The sequence below is a fragment of the Hevea brasiliensis genome, chromosome 11 (genome assembly GCF_030052815.1).
Source record: "Hevea brasiliensis isolate MT/VB/25A 57/8 chromosome 11, ASM3005281v1, whole genome shotgun sequence".
In the NCBI taxonomy this organism is placed as follows: Eukaryota; Viridiplantae; Streptophyta; class Magnoliopsida; order Malpighiales; family Euphorbiaceae; genus Hevea; species Hevea brasiliensis.
Genome location: NC_079503.1, coordinates 26513932 through 26535761, shown reverse-complemented (window position 1 = coordinate 26535761; position 21830 = coordinate 26513932).

Sequence of the window (21830 nt, the reverse complement as noted above, 5' to 3'; positions counted from 1 at the left end):
TTTATAATTTTGGAGGATGTATGTTGGATTTGAGATTAATTTCAAATTGTTTTAGGCCCTAGAGACATGTTTATATATTTGGTTTGTGCTTTGGAACTTTAGGATGAGTTTTGAGGTTTTTGGGAGAAGGATTCTGCAGGTTTTCGATTTGAAAATTTTGAAAATTCTAAGGTTCGACTACCAAAAGCCATAGTTTCAATAGCTAAAGCATGCAGTTTCTAGGGAGAATCTGGAAAATTTTTAGGTTCGATAGTCAAAGTCTAAGATTTTGGTAGCTGAAGTTAGTTCTACCAAATTTATTCTTCCTTCTTTTCTAAGGTTTCAAAACATGATTTTATAGTTCCTAAGGGCCTAGAATAAGACGTTGAATATGTGTATGGAGTTTTAGAGCCTTGTATAACTTTTTAGGGTCCGATGTTACAGGATTAAAGTTAAGGGACCCTGTAACACCCCTCACCTGACTACAGTGTAGCCGAGCAAGGCATGCTACATTCGGTGCCAGAGCACCCTATCTTATCTTACTTTATTTCTTTAATAATTTGATCTTGTTATATCTTAACATCAATTATTTTTAGATGGAAAAACCAGCGGAGTTTCCTCTATTTTATTATCAGTTGACGTATTTCACTATTCACTTGTTTGAAAATTTTAATAATATTTTAAAATTAAAAAAAAATCTTATCCATACTAATCATAATCATCTGATCAGTTCAAATATTCTCCATATAATTTAATTTCACATTCATTTCCATACTTTATCATTAATGCTCATCATATTTATCTCACATTCAATTCTTGTAGTTCACATACTCAATTCATATGTAAACATTCTCAAATTATATAAGCAAAATTTTCAAATTTTCTTAATTTACATGATTTACAAAATAATTACATGATTTCATAATTTACATGATCGATAAATTAATTACAGTTCTATAATCTATATTTCAATATACAATTCATAGTTTACATTACAAATAATAACTAATTATAATATAAAAAATACATAATATAATCTATATGGGCCCTATCTACATGCATTACTGGGGAGGGGACAACCTTGAACACTCTGCAGATCAGACTCCAAAATCTCTATTTGGTATTCGCTGGGCATTAACTTCAGCACCTGCGCGAGGAAACAAATCCATCGCGCTAAGCATTGCTGCTTAGTAGTGCAATAATATAACAAGGAAATAATATAACAAGTAAAAATAATTAGAGCATATTTTCTATACTCAAGAATTTTACTGGGTTCATATGAAATTTTCCATACAATATATCTTTCGTCATTTATGTTGCTCTCGAGAATCACTTCTTTCATAATTTTACAATAATCATTTATATCATGTACAAATAAATCTAAAATTTATACTTATATTCTTATGAAAGTCACATTTGTAATGTTATTTAAGTTATAATTCTTCTGCTAGTCTTTTTTTATCACTTCCTTGATACTTTCTAAATTGTTTATAATGATTTAGTAATATTTAAAATTGTTAGAACTAGTTTAATTTACTTCAGATCATTATAAGGAACAAATTTTTGGAGCTAATCTAATTTATTTCAGAACTTCTTACTCATTTATTTGCTTTCTAGCATTTTTAGTTGCTAATATTCGTAACTTATTTTAATAAATTAGATTGCCCAAGTAACCTATGATAGGCTGACTAAATTGGATAATGGGTCGTTGGCACTGGACACCACGGTGCCTCAGGCCGTCATACCATGGGACACAGAACGTCAACCACGTATGCAGTCAGTATGGCTAAAAAGCCATGATAACACATAATTGGGCATTAAGCCATGAGTGCGGGTATAAAGCCATGAATATAGGCATAAAGCCATGAATACAGGCATAAAACCTTTCACAGTACTGCTAAAACAATACCCTATTGCCATGCCAAACTATCCAATCTGACACACATGTCTAGGCAACACAAGGGCACATAATATCATTAAATATTAATATATTGTGTTTTATGACGTCATTATTTCATAATAATTTCAATTATAATTTATGCATTAATTTAATCATTTATATGATCACAATTCACATCAATTATCTTTTTATACCATTGTACTCAAAGTACTTTTTCTTTCTACAATAATGAGAACTAATGTCTCATTTATACATTAATATGGTTCATTTATTCATTCATTATGTTATTCATATTGATCATAATTCAAAATAATGGTTCATATGTACCATTGTATTCAAAACATTTTTCCTTTCTCATTTATTAATTTTACGAATTCTATTTGTGATGGGCATATAAGTCCTAACTACCTATTCACATCAATTAGATGACTTACTTTTCATGTTTCAAGCAATCCACGAACATTTCATGGATTTCAAATTTATGGCCTTAATTTCCCTTTAACAATATAGTTCTTACACTTTGTGTCTTTGTACTACTATTCACATTACTATTCAGTCAAATTGTTGACTTTTTAATATATAATAAATTTATTGAACCTAAGTTCTCCAAGATACCACATTTTGCATTTTATTTTTGTTGGTATTGATTTCTAATACCATTTCAAAGCTTATCTTATGTTATTCAAAATTTTCAGATTTCATACCTTAGGTTTACTATTCCATTGGTCATTTGTACAGTAGGAATTTGATAAAATTGTCTTCATGAAAGTTATTCCTTATTATGTCTAGTTATATTTCTTTTTTTGAATCACTCCATTTGGAGTTTTGTAGCTCAAGTTATGGTCATTTTACCATAACTGGCCGGATTGACCTGTACCCAGAATTTCTGGGCAATTTGGTTCTGCCAGATTTGGTGACCTAAGTTTGATTGGCAATTTGACTAGGTTATGGTCAGAATTTGGATTTGTGTTCTTCATGAAAGTTGTAGGGCTATGTCTCACCTTTCTACTGGTGAAATTTCAGACCAATTGAACTTTTCTACACTGAGTTATGACCATTTGAACAAATACTATTTATTTGGTCATTTTCCAAAGATAGCATATTGGTCACCCGGATTAGGGTAATTTTTAGGTTAACTTAGTTTAGTTTTCTGGGCAGGGTTTCTTCACCAAATTTGTGCCATTATGTGTCTAGTTTCATTTTCAATTGGCCTTGCACCAATTGAAGCTATACAACTCCATTTATGGCTACCTAAACCTGCTGGACTCACAATTAGTCTTGCAGGTTACCAAGGGCAGCATGCCTAAGTTCAACTCCAACATTCTTACTCACTTCAATTCCTCCTCACACACATTCAAATGGTCACTAATTGACCATTACAAGGTTAACATACCATTACATAAGAAAAACTCTAATTTTTCACAAACCCTAATTCCCAAAGTATCCATTTCATGCTATCCATGCCATCTAACACATCCAATCACAAATACCTACTAAGCATCTCCAATAAACACATTTTATTTCATTTAAATTCATCAATTCCCATAGGTACACATGCTAAACAAAATTCTTCTTCCATCAAACATGAATAATTTCTCAATTTTTTTCTTATAATTCTTTTCATTTTCATGCTCAAATTTAAGTTTACGAAAAGAATATGGAAGAAAATAACACTAACCTTATTTGATGGAATTCCCAACCTGATAAACCTTCAATTCTCCTCTTCTTTTTTGTACCAACCTTCTCCCCAAGGTCAATTATCAAAGTTTAGTGTTAGGGATTATGAGTTTTATGGTGTAAATTGGTGGAACTCAAGCAAAATAAAAAGGAAGAAGGAATGACCTCTCCCATGGAGATTTCCGGCAAGGAAGTCCTAAGGAGGAAGAAACTGATTTTTCTATTTGTTTTTATCTCCTTTTATGCTTTTTATGAGTGTTTGTTAAATTTGATTGGTGGATAGGTTCTTAATAACATTATATGATGTCATAATTAGGTATTTTCTTTCATTTTCTTTTCTTCTTTTCTCTACTCATTTTCAATTCAATTTTTAGCAATATTTATTCATATTTTAGATCATAATAATTATTTACTTAATTGGACAAGTCGGCCAAAAATCATCTCTGAAAGTGAAATGACCAAAATGCCCTCCGCTTGGCTTAACAGACTAAAATTGTCTGTACCGATTTAAAAATTTTTCTAAGCATTTTCTTGGCATTCTAATGCCATAGAAACCTCAATAACTCTTCTCTGAAGTCCCAAAAATTATTTTATGAAATTTATCCCGGGTCTAGGCTCCTAGTTGCGAGAACCGCAACTTCCCACTAGGTTACCCATCGCTAGGGCACCGGCTCATTTAACTTGGTTATATTTTATTTCTAAGATTTTTCCTAAAATTTTCTTATTAATATTTGAGTTATTTATGACTTCTCATTCTAGTCTAAATATTTTTCCAGATGTTCTAGCTGTCCAGACCGACACCGGTCACCGGAACAGTAGAATGTAAGGAATTGCTACAGTTAGGATGTTACAGACTCAAAAGGTTAAGGATCCGAAGATAGCTACCATTCAAGTTAGGTGGTTAATAGGCTACAAGAGGTGAGTAATTCTAATCTTAATAAATTAATTTTTTTTATAATTTAATTTATGATCATCCTTATGTATCATGTCATATTTATCTAGGGTGCATGTATCTAGAACATGATATATTGCATAATTGCATAATTGTTATTGGTACATGATGGATTATGGATGGCCCACTGACTCCCCCCATGGTTATAACTATGTTATGTTATATATGTTATGAATCTATAAAATCCAAGGAAAGATCTTTACGATGCCACTGGTGCTTGATGTATGTGACACCTTACCCCTCTATAAGGCATAACATGATCCCGTAGAATACCTAATGAACTACCGAACTTCACCTACGGATAACTCATTAAGTATCCTACAAGGGATTTTAAAACAATTTTCTTACTTTCATAAGTGGTGAGCATTTTCTACTAGGCATTAAAACATTTAATTAGAGTTTGAAAAATAGTTAAGATTTTTTTCCCATTTTATTTTTTCACAAATTCTATAAAAATTTCGGCAAAGTGCCATCTGTATTTTGAGAAAACAGTTCTTCAAATACCTGTAAAAAGCACTTTCAAAAATTTATCTCAACAACTTCATCATTTCAACATCCATCCCAACCAATTTCAACATCATTTCTCAATTTTCAAAATTCAATATCAGCAAAATACTATAATTCAATTTCATTTAAATTAAAACAAAATATTTCCATTCATATTTCAATAAAGTTAAAACAATTTATATACATCATTACAAAAATTTACATTAAAAAAAATCCAAACTAAAATTTATTACATGTTTTATACAATTGCTCATGATCATTTCCTACATTTACATACATTACATACATCAAAATAGTTTTTATAATCAGGGTATAAAATATACCCGATAAACTTCAGGGTAGGTGGCTCCAAAATTCTCAGCAGCTCACTTTGCTGCTCCTCTAATATCTATATCTGTGACAGCAATAACAGCCATCGCTGAGTACTATGACTTAGTGGTGCACAACATACTAAAATAATCTTTATGCAGAATTTAAATCATACTTATTCAAAAATTAAACTGAATATGAGAAATAAATACAAAACATGATTTATATGCATTTAATCCTAACAATTTCATTTCGAAAGTGTCACATCTTACCTCTCTGTAAGGCAAAACATGATCCCGTAGAATACTTAATGAACTACCGAACTTCACCTACCGATAATTCATTAGTACACTACAAGAGATTTTAAAACCATTTTCTTACATTTTGGAAGTGGTGAGCATTTTGGTAGAAATTAAAAACCATTTATTCAAAGTTTAAATACTAGTAAGAATTTTTGTCCATTTTAATTTTGCCGCAAATTTTATAAAAATTTTGATAGAGTTCCGTTTGTATTTGGAGAAAACAGTTCTTCAAATACCTAAAAAAAGCACTTCCAATAATTTTCTCAACTACCAGCCTCCAATAAATCTCAAATCAACTCAATTCAATTCACTTCAAAATAATTCCACAATCCAAATCAAAATTTATCATCTCAAAATATTTAATAACTTCATTCACAAGGTATAGAGTATGAAATTCACAAGTACAAATATTAATTTACAGAAAAAAATCCAAAAAAATAATATTATTACAATTTATTTTACAACTGCTCAACTTTACATTGATATATAAAGCGTTATAATATTTACATCAAAATTAATTACAAGGGTATAAAATAATACCCATACAAAAGATCAGTGTGGTCCTCAATTTAATAGCAGCATACTCTGCTACTTTTTCCTTGCTCTTATCTGTGACAGCAAAATAAGCTATCGCTGAGTATAAAAATACTCAGTGGTGCACAATAAAAATTTAGAATACAATACATAAATCATTCATTGATGAAACACAATTTAAATATTTCTCAATCACATTTCACAAATTATCAAAGCTCATAATAACACAATTTAGTCAAATAATTTAATAAACACAGTGTTGCCAAAATCATACACAACTTAAGCCATGACACAAAATTTCTTATCAATGCCGTGTTGTACACCATGACAAAGCAATCTACAACCCCATTAATTGAAATCAATGAGGGAGGTGGCTAGCTAACTAATGAGTACTCATCCGATCTCAACCTCAACTAGTAAGTCAAAGAGGGAGGAAAATGATCTCAACCCCATAAATGGAGGAGGAATAATGAAATACTGTCATGCTAAGTGTGAACACCAAATTAGCTCAAAACAATTTATTCAAATAATTTATGAGAAATCTGATCAATTTTTAAAGTCATATTCACAATCATAAATGGCAACACAATTCATAATTAACTAAAAAAAAATCAAATTTTCAGGAATCATATATTTAAATAAAAATTACTGTGCACAGACCTGACGTGAGTCGTCTCTAGGCCTTGACTCAGTCTCTCAGAGCTTCCAAGCCTTTTTTAGTTGAAACACACAGTTTTACAGTGTTTCAGTACCATAACTTAGCATAAATCCAAAAATAAATTTAACTTCACTTTTACCTAGCTTTAATGTGCTATATTCGACGTTCTCGAAGTTTTTGTGTTTCGAGTTACTATTCACTACACTATTCAAGTCAAATTATTGACTTTTTAAGGCTTAATAGGTATGGGAACTCCAACTTCACCCACATACCACATTTTGGTCATTAAATTTGTTGGTTTTGGTCATTTTCTCAAAGCTTAAGTCCTTTAGGCAAAATTGTCAAATTTTCAGTTTTGGTGTCCCTAGTTGCACTGTTCCATTGGTCATTCTACTGTTAGAATTTGGCAAACCTTTCTTCATAGAAAATGTTCCCTATTGTCTTAAGTTTATTCTCCTTTTTGAATCACTCGAATTGGAGTTTTGTAGCTCAAGTTATGGCCATTTGAACCATGGCTGCCGTATTGGACACAACCCAGATTTTCTGGGCAATTTTGGTGCTGGCAGTTTTGGGTCACCAACTTGGGGTGGCCAAATGGCTTGGTTGCTGGCAGAACTTGGGCTTGTGTTCTTCATTAAAGTTTTAGGTCTATATCTCATCTAACCTCTAGTAAAATTTCAGGTCATTTTGACCTGCCTAGCTCGAGTTATGACAAAATGAACAAACACTGTTCATTTGGTCAGTTTGTACAGGGCAGCCTACAATTTTTCAACTTTGGGAAATTTGTTCACTAGGTTTTGGTCACTTTCTAGGCATACTTCCTAAATGAAAATTGTGTCATTTAGTGTCTATTTTCATCCCCAATTGGTCCCATACCAATTGGACTTGTAAAATTTCATTTTTGGTCCTTCAAAGTTGACTTGGTCATGCTGCCAGCAGCATGACCACACTCCCTCTGAATTTAACTTTAATTCCAACCATTCCAACACAACTCATTTGGCCACAAATGACCATTTTTTACTTCAAATTAGGTCAAAGACATCATTTACTCATTTCTCACATTTTTGGTCCATAAACCCTATGTCCCAAAACCCTAACTCACCAACCTCATGCATTTAACCACATTTAGTGCTTTTAATCCTAACCATTCAACAAAATAAAGTTTCTAAACTCATTCAAATCCATCAAACCATGCAAAACACACTCCCCATCATGCTGGCCAAATTTTAGTTTAGTCCTTTATAAGTGTTTTTATTTCATTACTTTAGTTTCTAAGCTCATTTCAATAACTAAATATGCATTTGATGTAGAAAGTTGAAAGTTGGCATACTAACCTTTGTTTGGAGGGTTTTTAGGCTTTCCTTTCTTCAATTCTTTCTTCTTCTTTTTAGTCTCTAATGTTTCCTCAACATGTAAGGAGAATTTTTTGTGTTGGGACTTTGTGAATTTATGGGATAGAGTAGGGAAATTCAAGCTTCTTTTCCCTTAACAATGGTGGAAAAAAGTGAAATAATGGGGAGAAAGAGGTGAGGCAGCAACAAGGGAAAAAGATGACTTTTTTTTTTCTTTTCTTTTCTTTTATCTATTTTAGCTTATGGAAGACCAAAAAAAAATCAATTTAATTAATTTATTAATTATAACATTTATGGCATCATGCATGATGTCATCTCCCTACACCTTTTTTATTTTCTTTTTTTTTCTATTAGTTCTTTAATTTAATTCTCGATTCTGAAATTTTCTTTTCTCTGATTTTATTTGACAGTTAGGTCAGAAGTCAGCTCTCGGGGTCAATTGACCAAATTGCCCCTCACCGGTTCATCCCAGTTTGTAATTAATTCCATATTTCTTCCGGCTCCCTGACCTAATTATTTGGTAGCTTAATGATTCTTTTTCGTGATTTTCTCTTTTCCACTGTGTTCATAAGGGTCCTAAGGACCGCGGCGTCACATTTTACGGTTCGAAATTTGAGTTTAAAATGACTTCGCAGTCCTTCCCGAGAAGGTCACCCACCGCTGTGACTCTCAACTCGTTTAACTTCTTATATTCTATTTTTCTTATTTATACTTAACTAATTGGCAATTACTAATTATTTGTATTTATGGCTTCTCTAGTTGTCTTAAGTGTGGTTCTAATCCCCTTAATTGTCCGGACTGACACCGGTCACCAAAATAGTGAAATATACCAGGCTATGCAAATAGGGGTATTACAATTCTCCCTCCCTCCCCCCCCCCTTAAAATAAATTTCGTCTCGAAATTTTACCTGGTATCAATCTCTGAACAGCTGTGGGTGTTGTCTCCTCATGTCCTCCTCTCGTTCCCAAGTAGCTTCCTGGCCCGAATGATGGTTCCACAGCACTTTTACCAACGGTATCTGCTTGTTCCGTAGCTGCTTCACCTCATAAGCCAGAATCTCTATGGGTTCTTCCTCATATGTGAGGTCTGGATTCACTTCAATTTCTTCCACTGGTAGTACATGAGATGGGTCTGATCGGTATGTCCTCAACATAGACACATGGAAGACGTTATGTATCTTCTCCAACTCTGGAGGTAGTGCCAACCGATATGCCAAAGGACCCACTCTTTCCAGAATCTCATAAGGCCTAATAAAACGAGGACTTAGTTTCCCCTTTCTTCCGAATCTCATAATCCTCTTCTAAGGAGAAACCTTCAGGAAAACTTTCTCACCCACTGCATACTCAATATCCCTTCTTTTCAAATTAATATAGGACTTCTGACGGTCTGATGCAGTTTTAAGTCGATCTCTGATCACCCTGATTTTCTCTTTAGTCTGTTGAGCAATTTCGGGTCCAATCATTTTTCTTTCACCCACGTCATCCCAACACAATGAGGTTCTACATTTTCTGCCATACAAAGCTTCATATGGAGGCATCCCAATGCTTGATTGGTAGCTGTAGTTATAAGTAAACTCAATCAAAGGCAAGTGTGTATCCCAACTATCCTCAAACTCAATCACACAAGCCCGTAGCATGTCCTCCAAGATCTGAATTACCCTTTCAGACTGGCCATCTGTCGATGGGTGGAATGCAGTACTGAAGTTCAATCTAGTTCCTAGGGCTCTCTGAAGACTACCCCAGAATCTAGAAGTGAACCTAGGATCTCTGTATGATACAATGGATACTGGCACTCCATGAAGTCTCATAATCTCATCGATGTATAACCTGGCCAATCTGTCTAAACTGTAGTCCATTCGGACTGACAGAAAATGAGTAGACTTAGTCAGTCTGTCGACAATGACCCATACTGCATCATGACTCTTCTGTGTCTTTGGAAGTCCCATTACAAAATCCATCGTTATTAGGGGTATTACAATTCTCCCTCCCTCCCCCCCCCCCCCCTTAAAATAAATTTCGTCTCGAAATTTTACCTGGTATCAATCTCTGAACAGCTGTGGGTGTTGTCTCCTCATGTCCTCCTCTCGTTCCCAAGTAGCTTCCTGGCCCGAATGATGGTTCCACAGCACTTTTACCAACGGTATCTGCTTGTTCCGTAGCTGCTTCACCTCATAAGCCAGAATCTCTATGGGTTCTTCCTCATATGTGAGGTCTGGATTCACTTCAATTTCTTCCACTGGTAGTACATGAGATGGGTCTGATCGGTATGTCCTCAACATAGACACATGGAAGACGTTATGTATCTTCTCCAACTCTGGAGGTAGTGCCAACCGATATACCAAAGGACCCACTCTTTCCAGAATCTCATAAGGCCTAATAAAACGAGGACTTAGTTTCCCCTTTCTTCCGAATCTCATAATCCTCTTCTAAGGAGAAACCTTCAGGAAAACTTTCTCACCCACTGCATACTCAATATCCCTTCTTTTCAAATTAATATAGGACTTCTGACGGTCTGATGCAGTTTTAAGTCGATCTCTGATCACCCTGATTTTCTCTTTAGTCTGTTGAGCAATTTCGGGTCCAATCATTTTTCTTTCACCCACGTCATCCCAACACAATGAGGTTCTACATTTTCTGCCATAAAAAGCTTCATATGGAGGCATCCCAATGCTTGATTGGTAGCTGTAGTTATAAGTAAACTCAATCAAAGGCAAGTGTGTATCCCAACTATCCTCAAACTTAATCACATAAGCCCATAGCATGTCCTCCAAGATCTGAATTACCCTTTCAGACTGGCCATCTGTCTGTGGGTGGAATGCAGTACTGAAGTTCAATCTAGTTCCTAGGGCTCTCTGAAGACTACCCCAGAATCTAGAAGTGAACCTAGGATCTCTGTCTGATACAATGGATACTGGCACTCCATGAAGTCTCATAATCTCATTGATGTATAACCTGGCCAATCTGTCTAAACTGTAGTCCATTCGGACTGACAGAAAATGAGTAGACTTAGTCAGTCTGTCGACAATGACCCATACTGCATCATGACTCTTCTGTGTCTTTGGAAGTCCCATTACAAAATCCATCGTTATTCTTTCCCATTTGCATTCTGGTATTGGTAGTGGATGTAACAACCCAGTGGGTACTTGATGCTCTGCCTTCACTTACTGACAAGTTAGGCATTTGGAAATAAGTTCTGCCACATCTCTTTTCATACCCATCCACCAGTAATGCTCTTTTAGCCCTCAATACATTTTTGTACCACCAAGGTGCATGGCAAAAGAAGACTCATGTGCTTCCTTCAAAATGATCTGCCTCAAATCAACATCATTAGGAACACACATTCTGCCCTGGTGTAGCAATAGACCATTATCTCTTATTGAGAATTATGGTTTCTTGCCCTGCTGGACTTCTTCCAACAGCTTCTGATACCTTTCATCATTCTGAGTAGCCATTCTAATCTGATCAATTGACACTGGCTGTACATGTAATGCAACTGCTGTCTGCCTCTTATCATTAATCTCTAAACTGGCATGTAATGATCTCAACTCATGTACCAAAGACAAAGGAGTAACCCATAGACTTGCCATAGTCTTGCAACTTAGGGCGTCAGCTACAATATTAGCTTTCCCTGGCTGATAGTCTATTAGACAATTATAGTCTTTTATCAACTCTAACCATCTCCTCTGTCTCAAATTCAACTCTTTCTGGGTGCCCAAATACTTCAAACTCTTATGATCTGTGTAGATGTAACACTTCTCTCCATACAAATAATGTCTCCAGATCTTAAGAGCAAACACAATAACTGCAAGCTCCAAATCATGTGTTGGATAATTCCTCTCATGCAATTTTAGCTGGCGTGATGCATAGGCAATAACATTTTGATCTTGCATCAACACACAACCTAACCCATTGTGAGAAGCATCGCTATAAATTGTATATTCTTTACCCGGTGTAGGTAAAGTCAGGACTAGAGCCTCAGTCAAACATCTTTTCAATTCATCAAAACTTTGTTGGCATTTGTCCGTCCACTGAAATTTCACATCCTTTCTAAGTAGCTTGGTCAATGGAGATGCCAACATGGAGAATCTCTTCATAAATTGACGGTAGTATCCAGCTAACCCCAGAAAACTGCAAATCTCTGTGACATTTCTGGGTGGCTTCCAATTAAGGACAGCTTCTATCTTGCTAGGATCTACCTTAATACCCTCTGCTGATACTATGTGCCCCAAAAAGGATATCTCCTTCAGCCAAAATTCACATTTCGACAATTTGGCGTATAGCTGTTTCTCCCTTAAAGTCTACAATACCATCTGCAAATGTCTATCATGCTCTTCTGCATTCCTCGAATAGACCAATATATCATCAATAAATACCACAACAAACTGGTCGAGGTATGGTCTGAAAATAGTGTTCATCAGATCCATAAAAGCAGCCAGAGCATTAGTTAACCTGAATGGCATGACCAAGAACTCATAATGGCCATAGCGGGTTTTGAAGGCAGTTTTAGGAATACTCTGCTCTTGTACTCTTAGCTGATAATAACCTGATCTCAGGTCAATTTTGGAGAACACAGTTGCACCTCTCAACTGATCAAATAAGTCATCAATGCGGGGCAATGGGTATCTATTCTTTATTGTCACCTCATTCAACTGTCGATAGTCAATGCATAACTGGAGAGTGCCATCCTTCTTCTTTACAAACAATACTGGCCCTCCCCAAGGTGACACACTAGGGCGGATAAAGCCCTTATCAAGCAGCTCTTGCAACTGTACTTTCAATTCTTTTAGTTCTGCTGGTGCCATTCTGTATGGCATTATGGAGATTGGGTCCACACCAGGCATAACATTAATTTCAAACTGACTTCTCTTTCTGGAGATAATCCTGGCAATTCATCAGGAAACACATCCGGAAAGTCACATACAGTAGGAATGTCCCTCAGTGCTGGACTCCTCATTTGGGTGTCTATCACATGTGCCAAGTACGCCTCACACCCTTTCCTAATCATTTTTCTAGCCAGTGCAGCTGAAATGATGTTTAAAGGCAATAACTGCCTCTCCCCATGTATTACTACATCACCTTACTGAAGGAGACCAAAAGTGACTGTCTTCAGTCTACAGTCAATCATGGCATGATGCCTGGCTAACCAATCCATGCCCAAGATAATATCATAATCTCTGAAGTGCATTTCAATTAAATCAGATAGAAAAGTGTGTCCTTGAATCACCAAAGGACAGTTCCTATATAGCCTATTTACCCTGACCTCCTGGCCTAACGGACTAGTTACTAGCACATCATAGTCCATTGGTACACACTGAATAGCGGTAGAACACATCACACTAGCACTAACATACGAATGTGTGGAGCCAGGATCAAACAACACATGTACATCTTGGTCAAGGATGGAAAAATTACCAGCCACAACGTCTGATGTTTCAGCCTCCTCCCTCTGACGCATGGTATACACTCTGACTGGTGCGCCACTAGGTACTGGCTGGTTAACAGTGCTTTGACTTCCAGGAGTGTTACCAGGACCCCTACCTCTGCCTCTACCTCTAGCAGCTGATTGTGACCCTCTAGGTGCAGAGACTTGGGCTGATCCCTCAGATGTAGTAGAAGGTCCAGACCAGTGCGGACTAGTGCAATCCTTAGCGAAATGTCCACTCCCTCCACAGTTAAAACATGCACCGGTGGCCTTGAAACAAACCCCACTGTGAGTTCTACCACAAGTTTCACACTATTGTACTGATAAAGCTCCTCAGAGTGCCTGTTGGGTTTGCTGAACAAACCGAGGTGGTCTTTGGCCAGAGAATCTGCCTCTGCCAGATCTACGAGAACTGGATCCCCCAAACTGTTTCCTCTTTCCAGAACCACTCTCAGATGTTTGTCCCGTAGTCTTTTCAGTCTTCTTTTTCTCTTGTGTACCCTTCTTTACTACCCCTTCTGATTCTATCCTTTCCAGTTCCAGGGCCTGTGAGATCAACTCAGCGAAATTCTAATGTGGGAAACCCATAACTTGCATCCTCAAATTCGGCCTTAATCCAGACTCAAACCTCTTACATCTGTCTCTAGGGGTGGAGACTAAGCTTCCAGCATAGTGGCTTAGCCTTGAGAAGTCTCTCTCATATTCTGTTATGGTTCTGTTCCCTTGTTTCAAACTCAGGAATTCTTGTAACTTCATATCCACATATGCATTGGGAACCCACTTCTGTCAAAACTCCCTCAAAAAGTCTGACCAGGTTAACACAGGTGGCTCAACTAGGCTGTGGGGGATGGTCTTCCACCATTCATACGCATCCCCTTGCAACAAGGAAACAGAATACTCGAACTTCAGCTCTTCCGTACACTGCAACTTTCTAAAAACCCGTTCCATTCTTTCCAACCACTGTTCTGTTTCCAGTGGATCCACAGTGCCTTTAAACTCAATGGCCCCAAATTTCATCAATTTTTCATATTGTCGAGCTGAGGGCTGTGGTTGTGCTACAGGTACTTGCATATGAGCTTGGGGTGGCACATTTCCCGCCATTTGCTGGAAAAACATAGCCATCTGCTGTACAAATTGAGCAGGGAACTGCGGTGCTGGAGTAGGAGCTGGAGTGACTGACCCACTCACGTTCTGGAGTGCTGGGGCTTCCCCTTGAACCTCAGCCTCAACAGATTGTTCTTCAGAATGATCTCCTCCTTCCATTCTGTTTTCCCAAATTTTCTACTTCTTGAGATCAAACACAAGGAGGTTGACCTCCGTTAGTGCATATTCATGATGTAAATATGTCATATGTATCAATTAAAGATACTTGAGCAGTTGTACTTATCAATAAAATATTCATACACATAGTCAAAATTTATTGAAAAATCATGCTCTGATACCACTAAAATATGTCACACCTTACCCCTCTGTAAGGCATAATATGATCCCGTAAAATACCTAATGAACTACCGAACTTCACCTACCGATAATTCATTAAGTACACTACAAGAGATTTTAAAACCATTTTCTTACATTTTGGAAGTGGTGAGCATTTTGGTAGGAATTAAAAACCATTTATTCAAAGTTTAAATACTAGCAAAAATTTTTGTCCATTTTAATTTTGCTGCAAATTTTATAAAAATTTTGATAGAGTTCCGTTTATATTTGGAGAAAACAGTTCTTCAAATACCTAAAAAAAGCACTTCCAATAATTTTCTCAACTCCCAGCCTCCAATAAATCTTAAATTAACTCAATTCAATTCACTTCAAAATAATTCCACAATCCAAATCAAAATTTATCATCTCAAAATATTTAATAACTTCATTCACAAAGCATAGAGTATGAAATTCACAAGTACAAATATTAATTTACAGAAGAAAATCCAAAAAAAATAATATTATTACAATTTATTTTACAACTGCTCAACTTTACATTGATACATAAAGCGTTATAATATTTACATCAAAATTAATTACAAGGGTATAAAATAATACCCGTACAAAAGATCAGTGTAGTCCTCAATTCAATAGCAGCTCACTCTGCTGCTTTTTCCTTGCTCTTATCTGCGACAGTAAAATAAGCTATCGCTGAGTATAAAAATACTCAGTGGTGCACAATAAAAATTTAGAATACAATACATAAATCATTCATTGATGAAACACAATTTAAATATTTCTCAATCACATTCACAAATTATCAAAGCTCATAATAACACAATTTAGTCAAATAATTTAATAAACACAGTGTTGCCAAAATCATACACAACTTAAGCTATGAAACAAAATTTCTGATCAATGCCGTGTTGTACATCACGACAAAGCAATCTACAACCCTATTAATTGAAATCAAGGAGGGAGGTGGCTAGCTAGCTAATGAGTACTCATCTGATCTCAACCTCAACTGGTAAGCCAGAGAGGGAGGAAAATGAACGATCTCAACCCCATAAATGGAGGAGGAATAATGAAATACTGTCATGCTAAGTGTGAACACAAAATCAGCTCAAAACAATTTATTCAAATAATTTATGAGAAATCTTATCAATTTTCAAAGTCATATTCACAATCATAAATGGCAACACAATTCATAATTAACTCAAAAAAAATAAAATTTTTAGGAATTATATATTTAAATAAAAATTACTATGCACAAACCTGACGTGAGTCGCCTCTAGGCCTTGACTCAGTCTTTCAGAGCTTCCAAGCCTTTTTCAGCTGAAACACACAGTTTCACAGTGTTTCAGTACCATAAATTAGCATAAATCCAAAAATAAATTTAATTGCATTTTTACCTAGCTTTAATGTGCTAAATTCGACGTTCTCGAAGTTTTTGTGTTTCGGGTTACTATTCACTACACTATTCAAGTCAAATTGTTGACTTTTTAAGGCTTAATAGGTATGGGAACTCCAACTTTACCCATATACCACATTTTAGTCATTAAATTTATTGGTTTTGGTCATTTTCTCAAAGCTTAAGTCCTTTAGGCAAAATTGTCAAATTTTCAGTTTTGGTGTCCCTAGTTGCACTGTTCCATTGGTCATTCTACTGTTAGAATTTGGCAAACCTTTCTTCATAGAAAATGTTTCCTATTGTCTTAAGTTTATTCTCCTTTTTGAATCACTCAAATTGGAGTTTTGTAGCTCAAGTTATGGCCATTTGAACTATGGCTGCCGGATTGGACACAACCCAGATTTTTTGGGCAATTTTGGTGCTGGCAGTTTTGGGTCACCAACTTGGGGTGGCCAAATGGATTGGTTGCTGGCAGAATTTGGGCTTGTGTTCTTCATGAAAGTTTTAGGCTATATCTCATCTAACCTCTGGTAAAATTTCAGGTCATTTTGACCTGCTTAGCTTGAGTTATGACCAAATGAACAAACACTGTTCATTTGGTCAGTTTGTACAGGGCAGCTTGCAATTTTTCAACTTTGGGCAATTTGTTCACTAGGTTTTGGTCACTTTTTGGGCATGCTTCCCAAATGAAAATTGTGTAATGTAGTGTCTATTTTCATCCCCAATTGGTCCCATACCAATTGGACTTGTAAAATTTCATTTTTGTTCCTTTAAAGTTGACTTGGTCATGCTGCCAGCAGCATGACCACACTCACTCCGAATTTAACTTTAATTCCAACCATTCCAGCACAACTCATTTGGTCACAAATGACCATTTTTCTCTTCAAATTAGGTCAAAGACATCATTTACTCATTTCTCACATTTTTGGTCCACAAACCCTAAGTCCCAAAACCCTAACTTACCAACCTCATGCATTTAACCACATTTAGTGCTTTTAATCCTAACCATTCAACAAAATAAAGTTTCTAAACTCATTCAAATCCATCAAAACCATGCAAAACACACTCCACATCATGCTGGCCAAATTTCAGTTTTGTCCTTTACAAGTGTTTTTATTTCATTACTTTAGTTTCTAAGCTCATTTCAATAACTAAATATGCATTTGATGTAGAATGTTGAAAGTTAGCACACTAACCTTTGTTTGGAGGGTTTCTAGGCTTTCCTTTCTTCAATTCTTTCTTCTTCTTTTTAGTCTCTAATGTTTTCTCAACATGTAAGGAGAATTTTTTGTGTTGGGACTTTGTGAATTTATGGGATAGAGTAGGGAAATTCAAGCTTCTTTTCCCTTAACAATGGTGGAACAAAGTGAAATAATGGGGAGAGAGAGGTGAGGCGGCAACAAGGGAAAAAGATGACTATTTTTTTTCTTTTCTTTTCTTTTATCTATTTTAGCTTATGGAAGACCCAAAAAAAAATCAATTTAATTAATTTATTAATTATAACATTTATGGCATCATGCATTATGTCATGCATGATGTCATCTCCCTACACCTTTTTCATTTTCTTTTTTTTTTCTATTTGTTCTTTAATTTAATTCTCGATTCCAAAATTTTCTTTTCTCCGATTTTATTTGACAGTTAGGTCAGGAGTCAGCTCTCGGGGTCAATTGACCAAATTGCCCCTCGCCGGTTCATCCCGGTTTGCAATTAATTCCATATTTCTTCTGGCTCCCTGACCTAATTATTTGACTGGCTTAACAGTTCTTTTTCGTGATTTTCTCTTTTCCACTGTGTTCATAAGGGTCCTAAGGACCGCAACATGACATTTTACTGTTCAAAATTTGAGTTTAAAATGACTTCGCAGTCCTTCCCGAGAAGGTCACCCATCGCTGTGACTCTCGGCTCGTTTAACTTCTTATATTCTATTTTTCTTATTTATACTTAACTAATTGGCAATTACTAATTATTTGTATTTATGGCTTCTCTAGTTGTCTTAAGTGTGGTTCTAATCCCCTTAATTGCCCGGACCGACACCGGTCACCAAAATAGTGAAATATACCAGGCTATGCAAATAGGGGTATTATAGAAAGTCTCAAAACACATTTCATAAAAACACACAGTTATATCATGCCATTCAAAATAAATATCATCTCAATAGCTAGAGGCTAAGGAGAAGTCACATCACAAGGCTAGCTAGCTCAAATATATGGGAATCCATTCTTTTTCTTCTTCTACTGGCACACACCTCAACACTTCAGCCAGAGAAGGAATCAAAATTAGAAACTGATTTCCCCCACTAGTCATGCTAGTGAGGCATTTAAATATATGGTCATGACACTGTGGTTTCAAAACTATCTTAATAATTTACTAAATATTTGATGCCATTTCAAATATATACAATTAAACTTTCAACAATTTAAATTAAAAGCATAATAAATATTTCAAGACAATGATATCACAATTCAATATTTCAATTCATTCAAAACGATGTGTAGAAGAAAATTTACAGAAATTCTATGTTGTGCACAAACCGTATACGAGTCGCCTCTTGGTCTTAACTTGATCCCTCGGGTTCTTTTCTGGTATTCTTTTCAACTGAAACACACAGTTTCACAGTGTTTCAGCATCTTAACTTATCATAAATCCAAAAATAAATTTAAATTTACTTTTACCTAGCTTTAATATGCCAAAATTGACATTCTTTAGAATTTGTGTTTCGTGGTTACTATTCATTACACTATTTAATTCAATTTGTTGACTTTCTAAGGCTTAATAGGTATGAGAATTCCAATTTCACCCACATACCACATTTTGGTCACCTAATTTGTTGGTTTTGGTTGTTTACTCAAATTTTAAGTCTTTTAGGCAAATTTGTAAATTTTCAGTTTTGGTGTCCTATGTTGCACTATTCCATTAGTCATGTTGCTGTTAGAATTTGGCTAAGTTTTCTTCATAGAAATTGTTTCTTATTGTCTTAACTTTATTTTCCTTTTTGAATCACTCTATTTGGAATTTTGTAGCTCAAGTTATAGCCATTTGAATCATGGCTACCGGATTGGTCTAACCCAGATTTTCTAGGCACCAAAACTGGTTCTGGCAGTTTTAGGTCACCAATTTTGGGTGGCTAAATGACTTGGTTAAGGGCATAATTTGGGCTTGTGTTCTTCGTGAAAGTTTTAGGTCTATATCTCAGCTTTCCACTAGTAAAAGTTCAGGCCATTTAGACCTGTCTAGCCCAAGTTATGGCCAAATGAACAAATACTATTCATTTGGTCATTTTTGTACAGGGCAGCATACTTAATTCTGGATTTGGTCAATTTGTTCACTAGGTTTTAGTCATTTTTTGGGCATGATTCCTAAATGAAAAATGTGCCATTTTGTGTCTAGTTTCATTCCTAATTGGCCTTACACCAATTGGGTTGGTAAATTTTCAGTTCGGGTCCCTGAAAGGGACCTTGGTTCTGCTGCCTGCATAATGGCCCTAAGCAATTCGAAATTCTATTCAATTCCAATACTTCCAACATACCACAATTGGTCACAAATGACCATTTTTCAGCTCAAACTAGGTCAAACACACCATTTGACCAATTCTTCAATTTTTGTCTTCCAAAACCCTAGGTCCAAACCCTAACTTTTATGCAATTCAACTTTAATGCAATTCAACTTTAATGCATTCCAAACACTAATCCATAGTTTATATTTAATATTCAACTTAAACAACTATTTAAATACATCAAATTCACTCATTTCCAACCTTAACCTACTGCTGGCCGAATTTTCACCTAGTCCTCCAAAGACGTTTTCATTTCATTTTATGTTAATTTTGAAGTTTATTAAGCTAAAAACACGATTAATTCAACTAAAACTTCAAGTTTGGATTACTAACCTTAGTGCAGAAATTTTTTTCCTCTTCAAACCTCTTCCTTTCTTCTTGGACCTTCTTTCTGGTTGCCCAAACAAAACCTAATCATGGTGAGTAATTTTTCTATGGTGGGATTTTGGTTCTTCAAGCTCAAAAATGAGCTTCAATGGTGGTTTTTGGAGATGGAGGGTTAAGAGAGAGATGGGTCACGGTTTTGAAGAAGAAGATGACACTTTTTGTTTTTTTTTTCTTTCTTTTATGAATTTTAATCCTTATGGAAGACCAAAAATTATCCTAAATTAATTTTTTTTAATTATAATGTTTATTGCATCATGCATGATGTCATCACTTTTTACTTTTCTTTTTTCTTTTTTTTTTTTTCCATTTTTTCCATTAGTTTTTTAATTTAATTCCCGATTCTGAAATTTTCTTTTATCTAATTTTATTTAACAGTCAGGTCAGGAGTTAGCTCTAGGGGTCAACTGACCAAATTACCCCTCGTCGGTTCGACCCGGTTTGCAAATAATTCAATATTTATTCTAGATCCTTAACTTAATTATTTGACCTGCTTAACAATTCTTTTTCATGATTTTCTCTTTTTCACTGTGTTCGCAATAGTCCTAAGGACCACAGCGTCACATTTTACGGTTCGAAATTTGAGTTTAAATCGACTTCGCAGTCCTTTTCGAGAAGGTCACCCATCGCTGTGACTCTCGGCTCATTTAACTTCTTATGTTCTGTTTTTCTTATTTATACTTAACTAATTGACAATTACTAATTATTTGTATTTAGGACTTATCTAGTTGTCTTAAGTGTGGTTCGAATCCCCTTAATTGTCCGAACCGACACCGGTCACCGAAATAGTGAAATATACCAGGCTATACAAATAGATGTGTTACAATATATATCATGTTTTAAGCAAAAATCCTGAGGAACCTTTGTATGAGCCAAGCACATTGAATTAGGGGAGTCGGTGGTGATAAGTCCATCTTATGGGAAATGCTTATGTTGTGAAAATCCATTTGAATGTTGCATTGCACATGTTAAAATAAATGATAAATTTAAAATTTAAAGTACATTAGTTAGTTTATTCACAAGCTCGTGTAAGCTCACCCCCTTCCCTTAACCCTAGGTGCAGGAGTACTGGAGTAGAAGAGTCCTTTGGAGCTTGAGCAGTAGAAGTAGCTGTAGAGTGTTTATATGTATATTGTATGTTTAAATGGACATGTAAATTGTAAATGGATAGTTATTATACTGGTGCTTAAGATTTGATAAATGTTTTAAATTAAGTATGAGTGATGTATTTATAGATATTGGTAATTTAAACTAACTCTTTTTAAGTATGTATTTTGAACTAATTTCAATTTAGTGATGTTATGTATATAAGGGTTCAAATTTTGAGTCAATTTCATTTTAATTATGAATGATGGAACTAAAGTGTAACGGTTTGGAGTATACTTGGATTATGAGATACAAGAATATGTTTATATTTAATAAGTTTTTAGACTTGCTATGAGTTATGTCAACTTTAAATTGACCCGATCCC